The following is a 20,509-nucleotide window of genomic DNA, read 5'->3' as shown; positions in this document are numbered from 1 at the left end:
TGTATGTATGTACCCATCTCCTCCTCTCCCCTCCCACCTGCCTGACACTCCATAAATGTTATTCCTATATGTCCATTTAGGTGTTGATCAGTTAATACCAATTTGCTAGAAATTTTTGTTTTATCTCTTTAGCACGCCCTGAAATCACTCATATTTCTTACTCAATATATGTACAGATTCCTGTATTTTCCCAGAAAACTATGAGGGCCTATGTGAAACCCTGCCATAGTCGACTCTACAGAATGGTGGGATGCCTATGGGTATCATAAACCTGAGTGATAAAGCCCTTTCCTTCTAAAATTCTTAGCTCATCTCTCTCCCTTTCTTTCAGTGTCCTTTCTAATTGGATACACTTCCCTTTTGTCTTCCCCAAAAGCGTTCTCTCTCTTAAAAATGGAAGAACATGGGACTCCTGGCCTCTGCAAGTAAAGTGTCTGACTTCATCTTCTGATATTTTTATTCTCTTGCTTTGAAGCCTTCAAAAGGAAACACTGTCTTGGTAGAGTGTTAGCCTGGAGCTAGTGAATGTCATGTCAGGTTCACGGGAAGGAATCAGTTTCTTCTCTTGAGCCCTTCTTGCTCCTGCTTGAGGTTGGATTGATATGTGATACGGTGCAGCCAGCCACAGGTCTGCAAGACATTTGAAAATATTCGACGCTCTTGAGATACTTACCTTGTTAGTTTGGTGGGTGGAAATAATCTTGCAACCAGAAGCACTGGAGTCTAGGGCAGGGTCATTCAATCCCCTTGCCTTGCCTGGACTATCTACTCATTGATATCATTTATGATCAAGACGTGATCCCATCATTATTGCATTGTAAGTCCTCACACTATGACTAGGGTTTGGGAAGAAATGGAGGGAGAAAGTTGGAAAGGAAGATTCTTATAAGGAGTGAGAGTGAGTTTTTATGTGAGAAAATGAAATAATTTTCCATGCATGTTCACACACATACAAGCAATTTGCCTCTTTTAGACTGTGTCCTATTGTCATCCATCTCTCTAGATGACATACTCGATGCTCTTTATCTAATTGATGACTTTTCAGTCTTAGGACGTTCTACATCTTCTTTCATGAGTGGGGTAGTGTTAGTTACAGTGGGAAATCTTTACCTTCCCATCATTTGCTAGTTAGAACTTACCTGGGATCTCACCTCTACGTCTACTTGGCACAAAGTGGTTCTCTTTATTCCTATTGTCCTGAAGTAACTATTAATAGCATCACCTTTCCCTACCAAAGGGTCCTGGCGTTGATGTTAAATGATACAGACACTGTAGCTTCGTCATGCTGGTGCCAAGAAGTCTTGATTACCTGGACCCAGACAATGACTTCAAAGTACTTTTTGGCCCATGTATGTAAACAGCTCATGAGGTCATAAAATAAAACAACTTCCCCATCATAAATATCCATTAGCTTCATGCAAAGGCAAGTCAGAAATGGGCTTAATTCCCCCCATTTTTTATTACTGCCCCCTGCTTAGTATGGGGTGTGGGTTGTGGTGGTGATGGAGTGAAACTCACTTAGAGGATAATGGTAAAGGATGTTGCACTGTGGTGTCGAGATGTCTAATCACATGATGTCTGTGGGCAGGAGCTGGTCAATAGAGTAGTCATGGCTACTGCAGGACCCTTGGCTCTGACCACATCAATATTCTGAAATGTAGAGCCTGCGTTAATCTGGACTTTCCAGTTTCTCTTCTTAACTCTTCTCTCCAATCCTCTCTGTCTACCCTCTGTTCCTCACACCCAGAGGTAACATGAAGGAAGCAGGAAGCCTGGCTCATTCAGTTCTGACTTATTATTAAATTAGAAATATGTCTGTAGAGTTGAGTCAATTCTGTAAGTGTTGAGTTGTCATGGGACTGCTTTATGGTTGATGGAGTCTGGTTGGTTCTTTGTTTTCATATTTGGCATTCCACCACCAGATAATAGGAAAAATTTAATTAATTGTCATGGGATGGTTAAGTTCATTGCTTTGTATCCCAGTTCTGTTCAGTCGGTCAGTGTCCCTGTACTCACCACCGACATTTTGGCAGCATAGCAATTAAGGCACTACTTGTCCTGTTCGTAGGTAATGGATGCTTTGGATTTTACAGAGGCAACAAGCCAGACTGATCCAATATATTTTTAAAAATTGTTTTGCAGGTTGTATCCTTTCCAAAAGGAGAACATTAAGTACTCTTCCTTCCAGGCCCATGATTTAAAACCATGGCTTTTAAAATGGACCAATTATTTAAATAGTAATAGATAAACTAGGGTTCTTAATAATTATTTTTATGGGGTGTACATTTGAAAATTATGGAATTGATGGCATAATAAGCAAATGCATGTGGCTGAAAAACGCTCAGGCCGCTGTATAGTACCTTCAAAACCACTAATGTGTGAAATCGTTCTGGAATATTTGTGAGCTTTATCTTCCCATTCTGTAAGGCAAAAATTATTGATATTCCTTCTACATTCTTCTATATTCTATATTCTTTCTATATTCTCCACAAATGCAGATAACAAACTAACAATACTGATTATGAAGTCTGTGTTAGAACTGCCTCATATTTAAGTAGCAATGATCAATGATGATCAATTTACATAAAGATCCTTTACATATGTAACTTCTTATAACTCTTTCAACTACATGATAAGGTATTATTATCTCCACTTTGACAGTGCTCAGAGGCTAGTTTGAAGCCATAGACTTGGGAATTTTCAGTGTCCATCCAGCTTTGGGGAATAATAGACTATGCCACTTTCCAGAATCTTACAAAGGAGGAATGATAAACTGTCCTAGGAACTGTTTGAAGGAAAGGAATCTTATATCTTTTAGCTTATTTGTTGTAAGAACTAGTCTCATCTTAGGAAAGGTCATTTTTTGAAATGCATTTGTTTTGTAAAAAATATGAGTAAACTGACCCTACGCATTCAAATGTCCAGGATCCAAGTTCCACGAGTTCTTTAGGGTCTTTCCAGCCTGAAGACTAGATATGCACACAGTGGCAGGCAATGTGTCTCTGGATTTTCACACCACTTGAGGAGTGCTATGCTTGCTGCAAAATGTCATGTTTGCTGTGCACCTGGGGAAACTCAATGAAGCATTCTGTATGCAGGCAAGCTGACACTGACGTTAATCATCATCGCTAACTCCTGGACTTGAAAGCAGATGGCAAAACCCAAGGCTTCTCGTACAGCACGGGTTGAGGCTGTGAGTGGATCCTGCTTGTTTTCCATTAGAAGTCTCTTTTCTTTTTCTGATGTTGTTTTTTTATCTTCCTACTGCAAGGACAAATGTCACAGAAACATTTAAGGACTATATGTGAACATGTGTGTATATAAATGTGTCTGTGTAAAACTAGCGTTACTCCATAAATCTACTTTTCTCAAAGGGAAGATAATAAATATGGCTAGAAATACCTTCTTCGGAAACATTCAACAGGAAATAATAATAACAATAATAATAGATACCTTCTAAGAAGAACCCAAATATTTCAGTCATTTGATTGGCTCAATTCCAGGGTCTCTTATACATGTCCCTCTTGGTCAGACCCTTCCTCTCTTTTCCTACTTGACTGTCTTTGTTACAAAAGTACCTATGGAAAACAGTGGATTCACAGGTATGGCACTTCCATGTCACTTTCCCGGCAACCAGGGAATGTTGACGATATTGTCTGTTTCATTCTTAAGGTTCTCCAGTCAGAGGCTTGTAAAACTGCATTGAGACTGGTGGTATTGTGGCACTGTGAGTCCCCTAGCTCTCTCTCCCGTCTTCTCCTTGCCCAGAATCACCATTATTGTGTTTTTAAGGCATGTTGAAAATGTTTAAGATCATGTTAAATCTTCAAGAGCCACTTGGTTGATATCTCATGCCAACTGTTCCCAGAACACAAATGCAAATGCCAAGTGGGCTGGCAGCAAGCCTCGATTCATTTCAGTACATATGTACCTTCTTTGTTTGAGAGTTAACTGTTTACAAGAAAATTAGAATTCCAGACTGATACTTTCATACACGAAGAGAAGATGGGATCTGAACGTCAGTGGCCAGAGCTAGGTCTCTAGTACTTTGGAAAGCAGAGCATCTCAGCCTTGGGATCACACCAACAGGTCTCCAAACACACTTGGAAGTGAAGGAGCTACCATCGTCAGTCCCACAAGTGTAGTTCTTAGGAAAGGGAGAGACCCTAGGACATGAAAGAGCCTTTTGTCACTTTGAAAACCATCACTGCTGTTGAGAAGCAGATCTTTTGTACCTCCTAATGATTTTAGTAAGTACTAAGCTAATTGAACAAGCCCTTTTTGAGTGCCTGAACTAAATCATCTGACTTTTAAACCAATCTAAAGAGACTATATAGATATGAAATGATATAGAATGTTAAGAAAAAATAAGAATAATTAAATGTTCTTTTATTTTTCAAAGGTGATAATGCTCCTCTGTAATTGCCATACAAGATGCAACCTGTGAGTTGTATTTCTCAGAGAACCAGGCCCAAAATTAATTATTCTAAAAATATGATAGCATCTAGCCAATGCTCTAAGCAAATAGATGCAATGTAGGATTGTACTTCCAAGTAAGCTATGCACTTTTTATGCAGCATCCCATGGGTTAATCAAACATCTGCTCTAGATGACTGACCAATAAGCAAAGAGGACTTGACACCTTTTGACCTTGAGACATTTAGCACCACCTTTGCCTTTCTGTATAAAGATGGGCACACTGCCAACTCATAGGCAGAAAAGCATGTTGCTGGGTTGTTCACCTGTCAGTGAAGATCAGTTTCATTAAGCTACCTGTGACTAACTGAATATTTGTCTCTCCTCTAAAATTCCTAGGTTGAAACCCTAATCCCAATGTGATAGTATTTGGAGGTGTGGAGTCTTTGGGAGATAATTAGGTCATGGGGTTGGAGCCCTCATGAATGTTATTAGTGCTCTAATAAGAAGAGGCCAGAGAGCTAGCTCCCTCTCCTTCCACCATGTGAGGATACAGTAAGAAGGCAGCAGTCTGCAACCTTGCCAAGGGTCTTCACCAGAACCTGACCCCACTGCCACCCTGGCCTTAGACTTCCAGTCTCCAAAACTGTGAAAAATAAATCTCTGTTATTTATAAGCCACTAATCTATGGTACTTTGTTGTAGCAACCTTAACTAAGATACTACCTGAATTTCCCTCCTCCATCCCAATTGTGACCAGCCATACACATGTGTACACACGTTCATAGTAGAGACTGGCCATAGGCCTTGAGCCTACAGATGTGATCTTTGGCCTAACTCAACCATAGCTAGCTCTGCAGTGTACAGTTAGGCTGCTCTGTCTATCCTTCTACCCATCACCAATCTATCTCCCTCGTTATTCCAAAAATCATTAGTGACTGCAGCAGATTGTATTTTCCAAAGATGACTACAATATCCTCCATTCCACATGGTCTCCTTACAATGTGATTTCAACACTCAGACAAGAATACTATGCCCATGAAGCTGTTCTTCAGAAATGACTAATATCAGACAAACAAAAGCTAAGAGAATTCATCACCATCAGACCTGTCTTACAAGAAATGTTAAAGGCAGTTCTTAAAGCTAAATGAAAATAACACTAATGAGTAACACAAAAATATCTAAAAGTATAAAACTTACTAGTAAATATAAGTACACAGATTTTTAATTATTTAAGACCTTTATTAACAGGTGCTTGCAGTTTGTTGACTTTTTTCAAAAAATCAAGTTTGTGAACGTTTATTACAAATTAAAAATGAAGTTCTTAAAAATCTCAACTTGACCAGATATGAAACAATTTAAAAACCTTTAAAGGCATAGAGAAAAACCAGGCTTTTTTAAAAAACACGTTTGTTATTACCAAAAAAGACATCTTTAGGTAAAAATAATAAAAACTCCATGCTTCATAGATAATGCAGATAGTTCTAGTTATCTGGTCAACGGGCAAAAAGCAAGCACTTAAGGTCTTCAGTTCCAATCTTTTCTTTACTTCTTATTGCTGGAATTTCATATTCATTCCTTGTTGGATGACTAAACCAGACGATGGCAGAGATGGTAAGCCGGCATTTACTCAGCCCCCCCCCCCCTGCTCAGCCTCCAGAGCGGAGGGATTCTCAGTTGGTGGATGGGCTGCTTTTGTCTCTTTGCCATCTTGTGGTTTAGGGTTTTCTGGGCGTCTTGGTAGTTGGTAATTGAGGTTGTGGGGGTACCGATGTTGAGGCGGCTGCTGACCTTGGGTCTCATCTCCTTGATTCTCTTCATCCTCTTCATAGCCGTCCTCTCTGGGCTGTCTTTGGCGAGGAGGGGCCCTGCGGAATCGTGGTCTGTAACCCCATACATGTTCTGTCTTACTGGTGGTCTACCTGGTTCTCCTGCACCCTGGTTGTCGGCGCCCTCCACCGCTTCTCCCGGTACAGGAGGGTTGGAATGCTGTGGTCCACACCCACGGGGCCTCCGCGTGTAGTAAGGTGGGGACCTCCGCCTGCTGCAGGACCAGCGTCGTTGGGCCTGGCCCTCAGGAGCACCCTCCGATCCCCCATTCTTTCCCCACTCTCACGGTTCTGATGATTCTGCTGGTGATTGCGTGGAGGACCCCTGCGGCGTGGACAGCGTCTGTAATGGTTACGGTCTGCTGCATATGTACTGCCTTGGACTGGAACTCCACCAGGGCCTGCGACATTTGCTGCCTCCGCGCCCTTTTCTCCTCTAACAACATCAAACCCCACAGTCTCCCCATCTCCTGCACTGCGAAGGTCCTTCCTGGGGTTATTCTTCTTTATGGCAGTCTGGTGCACAAACGCATCTTCCTTGGCGTCATTCCTGTTGATGAACCATATCCGTTTCTTACATCGAACCATTTTACTGTCCCCAAAACCTTCGTTGTGATGACCATGACCTTCTTGTCCCCGCCGGCAGGCGGCGCCCGGGCCACCGCTCCCTGTGCGGCTGCGTGTCTCCGGGCTTGGTGTCCGCAGCGCTGAGGGCGGGGGCGGCGGGCGGCTGCTAGGTCTCGGCCTCGCTGCTCATAGTTGCGGGGATGCTGACTGCGGCCCGCTGGGGATGCTGACTGCGGCCCGCTGGGCTGCGGCTCCTCCCGACGTGTGATGGTAACTAGGCCGGCGCGGCGGTGGGGCTGCACAGGGCGCTCTGGGGTCCGCTCTCCGCTCCCGCTCCCGATTGAACTCGGCACACAAATTTAGGATTTTCTAATACTGTGATGGTGATGTATAAATTACTTATTTCTTTAGTATGAAGGTTAAAAGACAAAACTATTAAAAATAATAATAGCCACAGTAATTTTTTAAGACATATGTAATATAAAAAGATGTAAATTGTGACATCAGAAATTCAAAATGAGGTGGAAGTGTAGTAAAAGCATAGCAGGTTTTTTTTTTCCTTGCAATCGAAGTTACATCATCATCGGTTAATCAGCTTAAAATAACCTGTTACAACTATGAGACTTTTTTGTAAGTTTCATGGTAACCATAAAAAGAGAACCTGTAGTAGGTATGCAAGAAAGCAAAGAATCAAGACATATCACCAGAGAAAATCACTTAGCCAGTGATTTTCTTAGCCAAGAAAATCACTTGCAAAATAATAAAGCAAGAGATGGAAGAAGGGAACAAAGGATATAGAAAACAATAAACAAAATGGCAAGAGTAAGTCCTTGCCTATCAATAATTACCTGTAATGTAAGTGGATTAAATTTTCCAATCAAAAGACATAAGCCCGAGTGGATAAAAAGCAAGACCCAATTGCTGCCTACAGGGGACTCCTTTCACCTGTAAGGACACACATAGATAGGCTGAAAGTGAAGGAATGGAAAAACATATTTAATGCAAATAGAAATCAAAAGACACAAGGAGTAGCTATACTTATATCAGAAAAAGTAGACTTTAAGTTAAAAACTGTAAAAAGAGACAAAGTAGGTCATAATATAATGATAAAGGGGTCAATTCAGCAAGAGGATATAACAATTATAAACATATATGCACCCAACATTGGAGCACCTAAATACATAAAGCAATATTAAGAGACTTAAAGGAAAAGATAGATTGTAATATAATAATAATTAGAGATTTCAACACCTCACTTTCAGCAATAGACAGATCACCCAGACAGAAAATCGATAAGTAAACATTGGACCTAAACTACGTTCTAGAGCAAATGGACCTAATGGATATATACAGAATATTTCATTCAACAGCTGAAGAATACATGTTTTCTAAACTGCACATGGAGCATTCTCCAGGATATCTTAGGCCACAAAACAAATCTTAACAAATTTAAAAAGATTTAAATCATATCAAGTATCTTTTCTGACCACAATGATATAAAGCTAGAAATCAATAACAGGAGGAACTTCAGAAAATTCACAGACACATGGAAATTAAACAACATGCTCCTGAAGAATCACTGAATCAATAAAGAAATTAAAGGGGAAATTTTTAAAATTCTGGAAACACAACATACCAAAAATCTATGCAATACAGCAAAAGCAGTTTTAAGAGGGGAGTTTATATCAATAAACATGTACATCAAAAATTAAGAAAGATTTCAAATAAGCAACCTAATATTGCATCACAAGAACCTAGAAAAATAAGAACAAACTAAACCCAAAGTTAGTAGAAGAAAGGAAATAACAAATATCAGAGCAGAAATAAACAAAACAGAGGCTAGAAAAACAATAGAAAAGATCAATAAAACGAACAGTTGATTTTTTGAAAAGATAAACAAAATCCAAAAATGTTTTTTTCTTAGATTAACTGAGGAAAAATAGAAGATTCAAATCAGAAATGAAAATGTAGACATTACAACTGATATAACAGAAATACAAAGGATCATAAGAAATTGTTATGAACAATCATATATCAACAAATTGGATAACCTAGGAGAAACAGATAAATTCTTTGATGCATATGACCTGCCAAGATTGGATTACGAAGAAGCAGAAAATATTAACAGACCAATAACAAGTATGGAGATTGATGGATCAGCAATAAAAAAGTTTCTCATAAAAGAAAATTCCAAGATCTGATGGTTTCACCACTGAATTCCAGCAAACATTTAAAGAAAAAGTAATATCAATTTTCTTCAAATTCTTCCAAAAAATTGAAGAGGAAAGAGTCCTTTCAAACTCATTTGTATATCATGTTGTACACAGTAAATACATGCAGTTTTATCTGTCAATGTAAAAATAAAATAAAAAGCAAATTAATTTCAAGAAAGATAATTCTGGTACTAAGCTAGCTCTGTTGGAAAGAATCTATATAATGAAACTCTGGTATCCACTGGTCATTCCTGGCCCACTGAGACCTCTTTGCAATTGCCTCAATCTCCCTTTTCCACATGCTAGAGAAGTCACAGTCTCCCAGGGTTTCTGTGAATTCCTGGAATGGGAAAAATGTTCTCATGGTACCTGTGAGATGAACCTGGGTTCATCTTTCAATTCAAGTTTTCTCTTCTAAATTCTTCCAACCCAGAGATAAAATCCAGCCTCTTCCCCAACATGCACATAAAATACTCTCATCAATCATTTTTGGGGAAGAAGACCACCATGCATCACATAGCAAGCAGCATTGAAACACAAGTCAGGCATTCCTACTCTGTAAAGTCTTTCTGATAATTCTACCACCTCAAGAGTCTTCCTGACCCTCCGTCATCACCTTCCACTATGGGTTAGGCCCTCTGTTCATTTTTCCCTCCTCTCTTCTCTCTTTTGTTCTCTCTCTTTTCTAAAGAGCAATGACTGAGCTCTCCTCACCACCATTTTCTCCTACACAGCATTTTAATCATTCCCTTCATTGTGCCAAGCTCTAGCAAGCACGAGTTCCTAAAGAAAGTTCTGTACCTAGCCGAAAGCATGATGGCAACTAGTAAGTTAATCCAAGACTTGCCCCTGTGCAGTAGCAGTAAGAAAGACACTTCCCATCTTGGTGCTTTAGAGATTTTCATATTTAAAACGCCAGGTTGGACTGTGATTTCCCACTTTGGCATTCTCCTTGAGTCCAGTGAGAAGCCAACATTGTACATGTGGAAAAGAAATATCAGCATATTGGCATCTGGGCTAATGAACAGATCTGCTAATTGTGTTTTATGTGAAATGTGAAATTCAAAGAAAACACTAGTGGATATTAGCATTGCTAAACAAAGTCCTGTGCTATTTTAAAAAACATGTTCATTCTTGTTCTGCCACTAATCATTTGTGAAACTTCAGTTAATTAGTTAATGTATCTAAGCTTCATTTTTTAAAAAAATGTGCATTTGTAGCATACTGCAATTAGTCTTAGTTATCTCTAAGGTACACTACAACCACTTTGGTCAACTGGTGAGATATACTAAGGATAAATCAATACCCTATGACTTGCACTTCTACTCCTAGGTATGAACCCAGCAGAAATGCATACACATGACCACCAAAAGGCACATATGAGAATAATCATAGCAGCATTATTCATTATAGTTCACTCGTGGATTGAATGATGCCCCCCTTAAAGATACATCTGCATCTTAAACCCCAGAACCTGTGAATGTGACCTAATTTGAGAAGAGGGTCTTTGGAGATATCATTAAGTTAAGGATCTTGAGATGAGGTCATCCTGGATTACCTAGATGAACTCTGAATCTCATGACGACTATCCTTAGGAGAGACAGAAGAGAACAAGGACTAAAAGAAAAGAGCATAAGACCATGTCAAGACAGAGCAGAGACTGGCATAGTACAGCCATAGCCAAGGAATGCCTGGAACTACCAGACTCTGGAAGAGGTAAGAGAGGCTTCTCTCTAGAGCCGTCAGAGGCAGTGCAGCCCTGTCAACACCTTAATTTCAGACTTCTGGCCCCCAGTATTGCGAGACAACAAATTTCTGTTGTTTGAAGCCACCAAGTTTGTGGTGATTTGTTACAGTAGCCCGGGGAAACTAATACAAGTCCCACACCGGAAACCACCCACGTGTTCATCCTTAGTAGCATGGATACGTAACAGGTAGTGTAGTCACACAATAGAATACAGCAATGAAAAAAAAAATGAACAATGTGGATGAAGTTTATGAACGTAATATTAAAATAAGGAAGCTAGACTTGAAATGCATAATGCACAATTCGTGTCAAGTTCAAAGGCAGGGCAAGTGTTATCCTGCGAAAGATGTCAGAATTGGAGTTACTTTTGACAAGGGGTATTGACTAAGAGTGGGCACAAGGGGGCCCACTGGGGTGTTCTAAGTATGCTAATTCATGATCTGGATGGGGATTACAAGAGTGTTTATTTTGTAGAAATACATTGAGTTGTATACTTAAAATGTGTACACTTTATTATATGTATGTTCATCTTTAAAAAGTTTTATAAAACTATGTTTTTAATCTTAAAACATGATTCACAGAATTAAATATTGTGTCTTATAAGCAGAGAACATTCATCAGGGTTTACAATATGCTTTGAACTAGTATAGAAATAAGATGATTGGCTACGGTATTTATATAGGGAGCACTTTGTAAATTTAAGGCAGAATTGTTGCATACAGACCTAGCTAAATTCACATGTTCAGGGACTGTTACAATACAGTTATATAGGTTTTCCATGTTCACATCTAAATAGTATAAAAATCCCTCAAGTGTGAACTCTTCTTTGAAGGCATTCAAACATGACCCTATAAAAGAGAGTTGGCATGATCTGTTTATATTCCCCAATCTGTTCATGACATTCACTATACAGGCCCATAAACTCACCTCCTCCAGGGAGTCCCCCTTGCTTGCAGCTACATGTGATAGAGTGGACTGTATTGTCCTAGTGCTGATGTTGTCATATTTAGTTTGTATTTTCTTCATCACAACTATCTGTTTATGTGTTGTTTTATGAGAGTCCCAAACTCACTTCCATATGGGTATGCTAGCCTGTGTAGATCTTAAGTATTTTTAAACATTTAAGCATCAGGGCCTCCTTAGGCTAAGTTACCTAGAAACAGACACTGGGGTGAAGATGCCTGTGACAGTGATTTATTAAGGAGATATTCCTGGGAGAAATGGAGAAGGGAGTGAGGAAAGCAGACAGGGAAGTGGAGGAGGCCAAGCAGCAGTGTGATTCCAGGCAAGTCCTGCAGAGGGTATCTTTGGCCTGATCCCACTGGAGCACGGCTGTGTAAATTATGCCTTAGAGTTCAGAGTTTCCCAAGACAGCTGGGCTTCAGTACCCCAACACGGTCAGTCATTGACTATACCCCCGCCCCTCCTGGGAAACACAAACTATCAGGCACTGTGACTTTTTGTGTAGCCCAAGCAGCCCCACTGGTTCAAGAACAGTCCTCTGAAAAGGAACCCCTGTGAGACTCCCAATCACACTGAAGCTGTAGGAAGGATTTATCCAAAAAGGTAAAGGGGTCAAAAAGGATTTGTGCCCACTACAGGGCCATATCTCCCGTCTCTCTGGGAGGCCCCCTATCCTCAGCTTTGGAACAGTGTCCTCTGGACCTGGGCATAGCACAAAGCCCAGTAATTCCTTCTCTCTCCCCTGTGCTGTGCTGGGCACAAGGAATGGTACAAGCTTTCTGTTCCCTGAGTCCCACCCACAAAATGGGGCATAATTCTCTTTTACCCTACACTCTTGCTAAGCCTATCAAAATCAGGGAAAGAGAAAAGGTGGCAAGGGGCAGGGCACACAGTCCTTTCTCAGGGACCTATATCCATGCAGCTCTCCTGTTCTCCTTCCCCTGTTTGAGAAGTAGAATAGAGTGATGGTTGAGAGTTCACAACCTGCAGTCAATACGCCTGGGTTTGAATCCCAGCCTCTATTGTATCATCTGTGCAGCTTTCAGAGAACTTATATTAGTAATATGTTATTATAACCCTCCAAATTGTATAAGGTTTTGGCCCTACAGAGCCTGGATCCACACCTGGAAATGAACTGTAGTTGCCCTTATGCTTCTTGTCTTGGAAACAAACTTAAACACAATGGAGGGGGGGTGGGAGAAAGTGATGGGAACCCATCATAAATTCCTTTTGTGCTAAGAGTGGTGTTGTAGGATCTCTATCTTCATCCATACCATCATCCTCATCAACTTCACCATCACCATCCTCCACATCATAATTACCATCATCACCAACTCCATCCATACTATCATCTTCATTAACATCATTATTTTCATTCGCCACAACAATCATCCTTATCATCCTCCTCTCCTACTTCATTGTCATCCATGTCATGGCATTTCTGCTCTGTGTTCTCATTTATTCTGCCAACTTGCTGAAACAACATAGAAGGAACATGAGCTAAGGTCTTCATCCACGAGTCAGGTAAAGACGTAGATTTAACCATGGCTTATTGTTTATGTCATGCTGCTTTCAACCTGACACAGACCCTTTGCATGGGTCACAGGACCCACTGTTCAGATCCCTCTTCCCAAGGGTCAAATCTAGACTCTGATACTAATGATAAGAGTAATGTGGGGGAAATCTCTTCACTTGTAAAAGGGGAGGAAAATAGAACCAATATCACAGTGAAGAAATGGAGATTAAGAGCTGCCACAGAACTTGCAACATAGAAGGCATTGACTAAACCTGTGTACTGTCAACTCTCCATCCCAGTTTGGCTGCTTTCAAGGGACAGAAATTTGCCATACCTTAACGCAAAGAATGTATACTAAAGCAAATGATAAGATGCATGAGAGGGAAGCAGAAGTGAGTATGTTCACTATGAAAGCTACTTTTGTTCTAATGCCTGATATTTGACTCTGGGTTCCCTGGATGCAAGGAAACAATGGAAACACAGAAAATTTTTCCCCAAATATATGATTTTTTCAATAGAAATGAACTTACCTTGGCATTAAATTTTAAAACATATTTTTTAGTGTGAAATTTTACATACAATTTCCTGAGATTAGTTTTAAAAAGTGCAGAAGAGTCTCCATATGACTGTTTCTTATATATATCTCAGACCAGCTGGAAGTCTAACGTTAAAATCCAACAAAGTCAAGGTAATTCTGTAGGGAATTAGCACATGTAGTTAAAGAATGGACAGTGATCAAATTTAATATAGAAACAGAATTCAGATAGCATGGAGGAGGATTGGGACTTTGTCCCTTAAACTTTTTTCCCCTAAATGTTACTTCTTTCAGTTGTCTTTTCAATAAGAAATGACTAATGGGAGGCTCAAGGTTTTATTCTTTGATAGGAGCCACATGTATTGATGTTAAGATTGAAGGTAGGTCTAAATGTTATAATAATAAATAATAACAATGGTGAATGATAATAATAAAGCCGTTATCTTGCTACCTAAGAAACTGTTGGATCTGGGCTGATTGAATTCAGGAGAGTGTCTGCCTAAAACAACAACCTGTGTATTGAAATAATTAACATGAGCCCTTATTTCTGTTAGGAAAAAAAATATTTTGCTAGTCTAGATGTACAGCCTTCTAGATTCAGTTATCAATGAAGCTCAAAATATACAATAGAATTGGAACTGGTTTTCTCAGAACTTGATTCTGCTTCCCGAAGGCCAAGTGATTAAATTAGCAGTTCAGCTTTTTTCAGTGGTTTTACACTGGTGGGTATCTATTGTGCTGATTCATGTATAATTCAGGTCTGAGTATTTCCTGCAAGGCAGGCCTGGTCACGACAAATTCCCTGAGTGTTTGCTTGTTTGGAAAAGACTTAATTTCTCCATCAATTGTGAAACTTAGTTTTGCAGGATACAAAATTCTAGGCTCAGTTGTTCTGTTTAAGATTGAAGATGGGACCCACTCTCTTCTGACTTGTAAGGTTTCCACTGAGAAGTCTGCTATTAGCCTGATGAGTTTTCCTTTGTAGGTCAGTTGTTGCTTGTGCTTAGCTGCGTATAGAATCTTCTGTTTCATTTTGACTTTGGCCAGGCTGATTACTGTGTGTCTGGAGCTGTCCTATTTACTATGAATCTTCCCAGTGTTCAATGGCCATTTTGTATCTGGTTGTCTGTATCTCTTGCAATACTGGAGAAGATTTCCTAATAATCCCCTCGAATAGGTTTTCATGATTTCAACTCTTTCTTCTTCTCCCTCAGGAATACCTATAATTCATATTTTGGTTCCCTTTGCATAGTCCCATATCTCTCCAAGTTCCATCTTTTTTCTTCTCTTCTCTGTCTCTTTGCGTGACTGGGTTAGCCCGAGAGCCTTGTCTTCAACCTCTGAGATTCTTTCTTTGCCATAGTGTAGTCTGTTGCTGATGCTCTCTGCTGTGTTTTGAAATTTCCTGAATGATTCTTTCATTTCTTTGAGTTCTATTATATTCTTCCTTATGTTGTCTAGTTCTTTAGTGATATTTTCATTAATTTTCTAAAATATTTTTTGGTTTTCAACTTTCTTTTCAATTCCATTCATCTTACTTGCTGTCCATATTCTGAATTCCACTTCTGTCATTTCAACAATTTCCTTGTAGTTTGAGTTTGCTACTATGGCTCCATTGTGATCCTTTGGGGGTGTCAATATGTTTTGATTTTTCATGTTGCCAGGGTTCTTTTGCTGGTTTCTTCTCATACAAAATCTCTTTTCTAGACTAAGGCCAATAGGTTTGTAGGGCACCTGTTCTTTGCTGGGAATACTCCTGCCTAGTTAGAAAAGGGGGAGGTCCCTAAATGGTGCTTTCCCCCCCCTACGCTGGGATGTTGACATGGCAGGGGAGGGGCGTATGCACTAGAAGCCTGTAATGCAGCTGTTCTGATTTGATCTGTTCACCGGCAATTGCCTCTGCTCAAGCCTGTGCTGGATGCTGTTTGTTTTAGGTGTTGGGCTGTTCACCAGATAGTTGTAGGATGTTTGAGTTGAGAGCTAGGCAAGACCATCTTCACTGAGGCTGGTGTTGTGGGGATTTCTCTGCCCAGGATCTCCCTGCAGAGGTAACAGTGGAAGCTGGGTGAAGCTATCCATGCAGTGGTCATGAGTTCCCATGCTATGGGCATTTGCTTAAACCTGGTCACAGTGTACTGGTGGCTTGAGGCTGGGGGACCCCTGCTAGGATGTTAGACATTGGAGCAGTTTTTGTCATAGCATAGGAGGATCCAAGGTGGGGTCTTGGGGCCCAGGTGTAGCCCTAGAACCTCAGGAGTGGTGACCCAGGCCTGATAGAAGCTCTAGAGACACAGAGGTAGAGTCTTGGGCTCTGGTGTATGAGCCTCAGAGTCAAGATTGAGGAGGAGCCAGAAACAAGGCTTCTGAGCAGGGCTTCAGAACCAGGAGCAGGGCCTTGGGGGTGACAGTGCTGATCCAACCTGGAGGATGGGGTCAGAGCTGAGCAGGCAGCAGGAAGTTGGGACCTGAGGATAGACTCAGGGTCAAGCGGGTGGTGGACTATTCTGTAGACTTGGGGACCAGATGCCAAGTCACATGGGTGGAGGTCCATTCCAGTGGCCAAGAGACCATGGAGTTCTCTCTGCACCACCCAGGACCCACCAAGCAGTCACCCAAAGCCTCTCAGGTCAAAGTCCATGTGCTCAGATTCTGTCATGCTATTGGGGGGAGGGGAGCTTGGCTTCCAGTCACCAGGTAAAACTTAGAGGAGCTTTCCACAGTTCTACTACCTCCCCAGCCCGTGGGGGCAATGTAAAGGCCACAGATGCAAAGTTTTTATAAGACAATAAATAGCACCAGAAGGGAAACAAAACAATAAGGTACTACCCACTACCCAACATTATGAACAGAACAGCATCCCACATATCAATTCTATCTCTTAATGTTGACAGTTCAAATCCACCACTCAAATGACATAGGCTGGCTGAATGGATGAAAAAACATACCAACTATCTGCTACCTCCAGGAGACACATCTAAACCACAAGAATGCACACAGACTCAATGTGAAAGGATGGAAAAAGTATTCCATGCAAATGGAAACCAAAAGAGAGCAGGTGTAGCCATTCTGATATCAGATAAAATTGACTTTAAATCAACAATAGTAATGAAATACAAAGACGGTCATTATATAATGGTAAATGGAGCAATTCAACAAGAAGACATAACAATCCTAAATATTTATGCATCTAACACAGGTGTGCTCAGATTCATAAAACAAACCCTACTTGTCTAAATAAAATAATAAACATCAGCATCGTAATAGCTGGAGACTTCAACACCCCACTTAGAGAATGGTACAGATCCTCCAAGAAGAAAATAAACGAAGAAACAATGGACTTAAACAGGCTCTAGAACAAATGGGGCTGACAGACATTTACAGAAGATTTTACCCCAAAGCTACTGAATATGCATTCTTTTCATCAGTACATGGGACATTCCCTCCAAGACTGATCATATTTTAGGCCACAAAACATCTCTCAACAAATTCAAAAAATTAGAAATCATACCATGTGTCTTCTCAGACCACAAGAGAAACATTCAATTCTACACAAAGTCATAGAAATTAAAAACATCCTGCTGAATGATTATTGCATCAATAATGAAATTAAGACAGAAATCAAAACATTCCTCCAACTGAATGCTAAAGGGCACACAGCTATCAAAATCTATGAGATTTAGCAAAAGCAGTCCTAGGGGAAAATTTATAGCCTTAAATGCCCATATCAAAAAAGACAGAAAGATAACAAATTAATGAGACATCTCAAGAAACTAGAAAATGAAGAGCAAACCAAACCCAAAGCCAGCAGAAGAAAATTAATGACTAAAGTCAGAGCAGAACCAAACGAAATAGAAAGCAATGACAACAACAACAAAAATACAAAAGATCAATGAAACAAAAAGTTTGTTCTTTGAAAGATAAACAAAATTGATAGACCTCTCACTAGATTAACCAGGAATAGCAGAGAAAGGACCCAAATAAGCTCTATCAGAAATTAAAAAGGAGCTATTACGGCTGATATAAGAGAAATACAAAATATCATCTGTGAATACTATAAAACTATCTATGCACATAAACTCAAAAACATAGAGAAATGGCCAAATTCCTGGAAACACACAACATCCCAAGACTCAATCAGGAAGAAATAGAACTCCTGAACAGACCAATAACCAGCAATAAGATTGAAGCATCAATTAAAAAATCTTCCAATAAAAAAAATCCTTGAACCAGATGGATCCACAGCTAAATTTTTTCAGAGCTACAAAGAAAAGCTGGTACCCACACTGCAGAAATTATTCCATAACATCAAGAAGGAGGGAACTCTCCCCAACTCATTCTATGAAGCCAGTATCACCCTGCCAGTATCACCCTGCCAGTATCACTGATGCTGTCTGTGTTGACTTCCTCCCTATTCCCATCTCACTTCTTACTCACCTAACAGTTTCCTGGGATCACCCTGCAGATAATCTTTGACTCAGGATTAGCTTCTAAAAGAAGATAAATAAGACAATCCTCACGTACTTTTGATAAGCTATTTTAATTCCCAGTTTGTAGACAAGGAGACTCAGATTCAGTGCTATGAACTGAATGCTTGTGGCCCTCTCAGATTCATATGTTGAAATCCTAATCCCCAGGTGCTGTGGCATTAGAGAGTGAGTGGGTCCTTGGGAAGTGATTAGGTCATGAGGGTGAAGCCCTCATGAATGGGGTTAGTGTCCTTATAAAAAGAGACCCCAGACGGCTCCCTCACCCTATTCTGCCATGTACAGGCACAGCAAGAAGACAGATGTCTATAAACCAGAAAATGAGACACTGAACCTGCCCAAGGATCTTGAACTTCCAGCTTCCATAACTGTAACAGATTTCTGTTGTTTATAAATTACCCAGTTTATGGTATTTTGTTATAGCAGCTTGAATGGTCTAAGACCAGAGTGATTAACTTGTTCAAGTCATAACACTAATAAGTAGGAAAACTAAATTCAATCCCACATACACCTAAATGTTCCCATTGTGCCACGCTGCCTTATAAAATTGGAAGAACTAATTTTCCATGGAACTCATACATAGACATGTCTTTGGGAACACAAACATCTAGAATCTTCAAGTTCTTTCTTACTAAACTGGTATTCTAGTTTTTATATGTTCATAGGGCATATTCTTATTTCTGTCTCATTTATAACAAAGTATTAATAAGTTTGGTTGGGCCTTTGTGAGTGATACATCCATAGTTGCCCAATTAAAGTGACTGCACTTTCATATTATTATCATAACATTCTTCACATGGTGTGCTGAGTGTCTTCCCTGTGCCTTGGCTACTATTTCCCTCCACTCTGCTCTCTGTCACCCCCATAGAACTGACAAAATCCCACTGGTGAGTAAGAAGTCATAGAATCCAAAGGTCATAGATTCAGCTTTTTTCAATCCTACTGTGGTAGTAACTGAAATTGATTTTCAAAAGAGTCAAAATTAAGCAGTGGATATAATGAACAAACTCCTCTTGAATCTTTGCTATAAAAATGAAATTTCTCATTTCATATGGTAATAAAAATACATTTAAAATGTTAAAGGAAAATATGACCAGAGAGAAGCCATTCTTCTTAGATTCCCCAGAACAGAATCACATGTTAAAGTGTCATATTTTTAAAGTTCTCAAGATAAAAAATAAAGCTGAATGCTTAAAAGTGTGAAATGGATATTTTTAGCTGCAGAAGTGTGTAATGGAAAAAACAGGTAGGGGGGAATTGATTATGTAGGCAGAAAAAGAGCAAATATCCAAGTAAATACAGGACATTTGCATGGTCAGAGCCAGCCAGAGGAAGAGGAATTAGAAAATAAAACAAAACTAAAGTCACTTTCTACAGGCTCCATCGATTTTGCCAAAAGAGGAAAGGCAATGTATTTTAGGGGGTGGTGACCCCTAGAATGCACTCCCTCATTTAATAAAGTTTTACCCACATTGAAGGCTCAGATACACAGCCTTTCCTCAATTGGCTGACGATGCCTTGGTCAACTAACCTCTTTGGGAGGTTACTCTGTCTTTCAGAATAACATCCAACTTCTTAGTTTTAGATTTTCACTTTGTAGCCAGGGTACCCCTCTGGATTGCCTTTCAGCTCTACTCACAGACACAGTCCTCAGGCACAACTCTGTTTGTATATTGGCAATTCCATATGCATATCATGAAATGCCTGGGCTACTGCACTCCTCACCTTCCTGGCATCCCATCCACCTGGCCTTCCCCCTCTTGTTCTTTAAGACCAACCAATGATCCTTTCTGGGGTAAGTCTCCTTGATTATCTGTACTCATCAAGCCTTCTTAGCATCTAATGTGGGGGCTAATATGGAGATTATCAAATGAAATCTGAATTGCTTATTTCCTTGTTTATTCACTCTCTTTAAATAAACTGGAAGTTTCTTAAGGGCATTGGGCTGTATTTTATCTACCTTTGTGTACTTGGAGCATGACAGAGACACCTAAGATGGTAGTGTCTTAAACCAAATCAAATCGAATGTGTTAAATGTGGCATTTGAATCAACATATTTCTAAAGTCTTCCTTGGCTCCACAATTCTCAAATCCTTTGTCCCAGGGGATCTCTAGACGGCATTTTGGACATTTGTCCCCAGGTGTCTTGACATAAGGAAAAGTAAGGCAAATGGAGGTATCCAAATTGTACTCACAATACAGCCGAGTCACCAAGACACCAAGAGATATGTCATCTCCAC

At 40.1% G+C, this 20,509-nt stretch overlaps 1 pseudogene; it reads right to left on the bottom strand.

Moving 5' to 3' along the window:
- Positions 1–6,045: 6,045 nt before the first annotated feature.
- On the bottom strand, positions 6,046–7,001 carry LOC105868530 (Y-box-binding protein 1 pseudogene; annotated as a pseudogene).
- Positions 7,002–20,509: the final 13,508 nt, after the last annotated feature.

This window comes from Microcebus murinus, chromosome 16, assembly GCF_040939455.1.
Source record: "Microcebus murinus isolate Inina chromosome 16, M.murinus_Inina_mat1.0, whole genome shotgun sequence".
NCBI lineage: Eukaryota > Metazoa > Chordata > Mammalia > Primates > Cheirogaleidae > Microcebus > Microcebus murinus.
The sequence above is the reverse complement of the archived record's forward strand: the minus strand, read 5'-3'. Positions and strand labels throughout refer to the sequence as shown.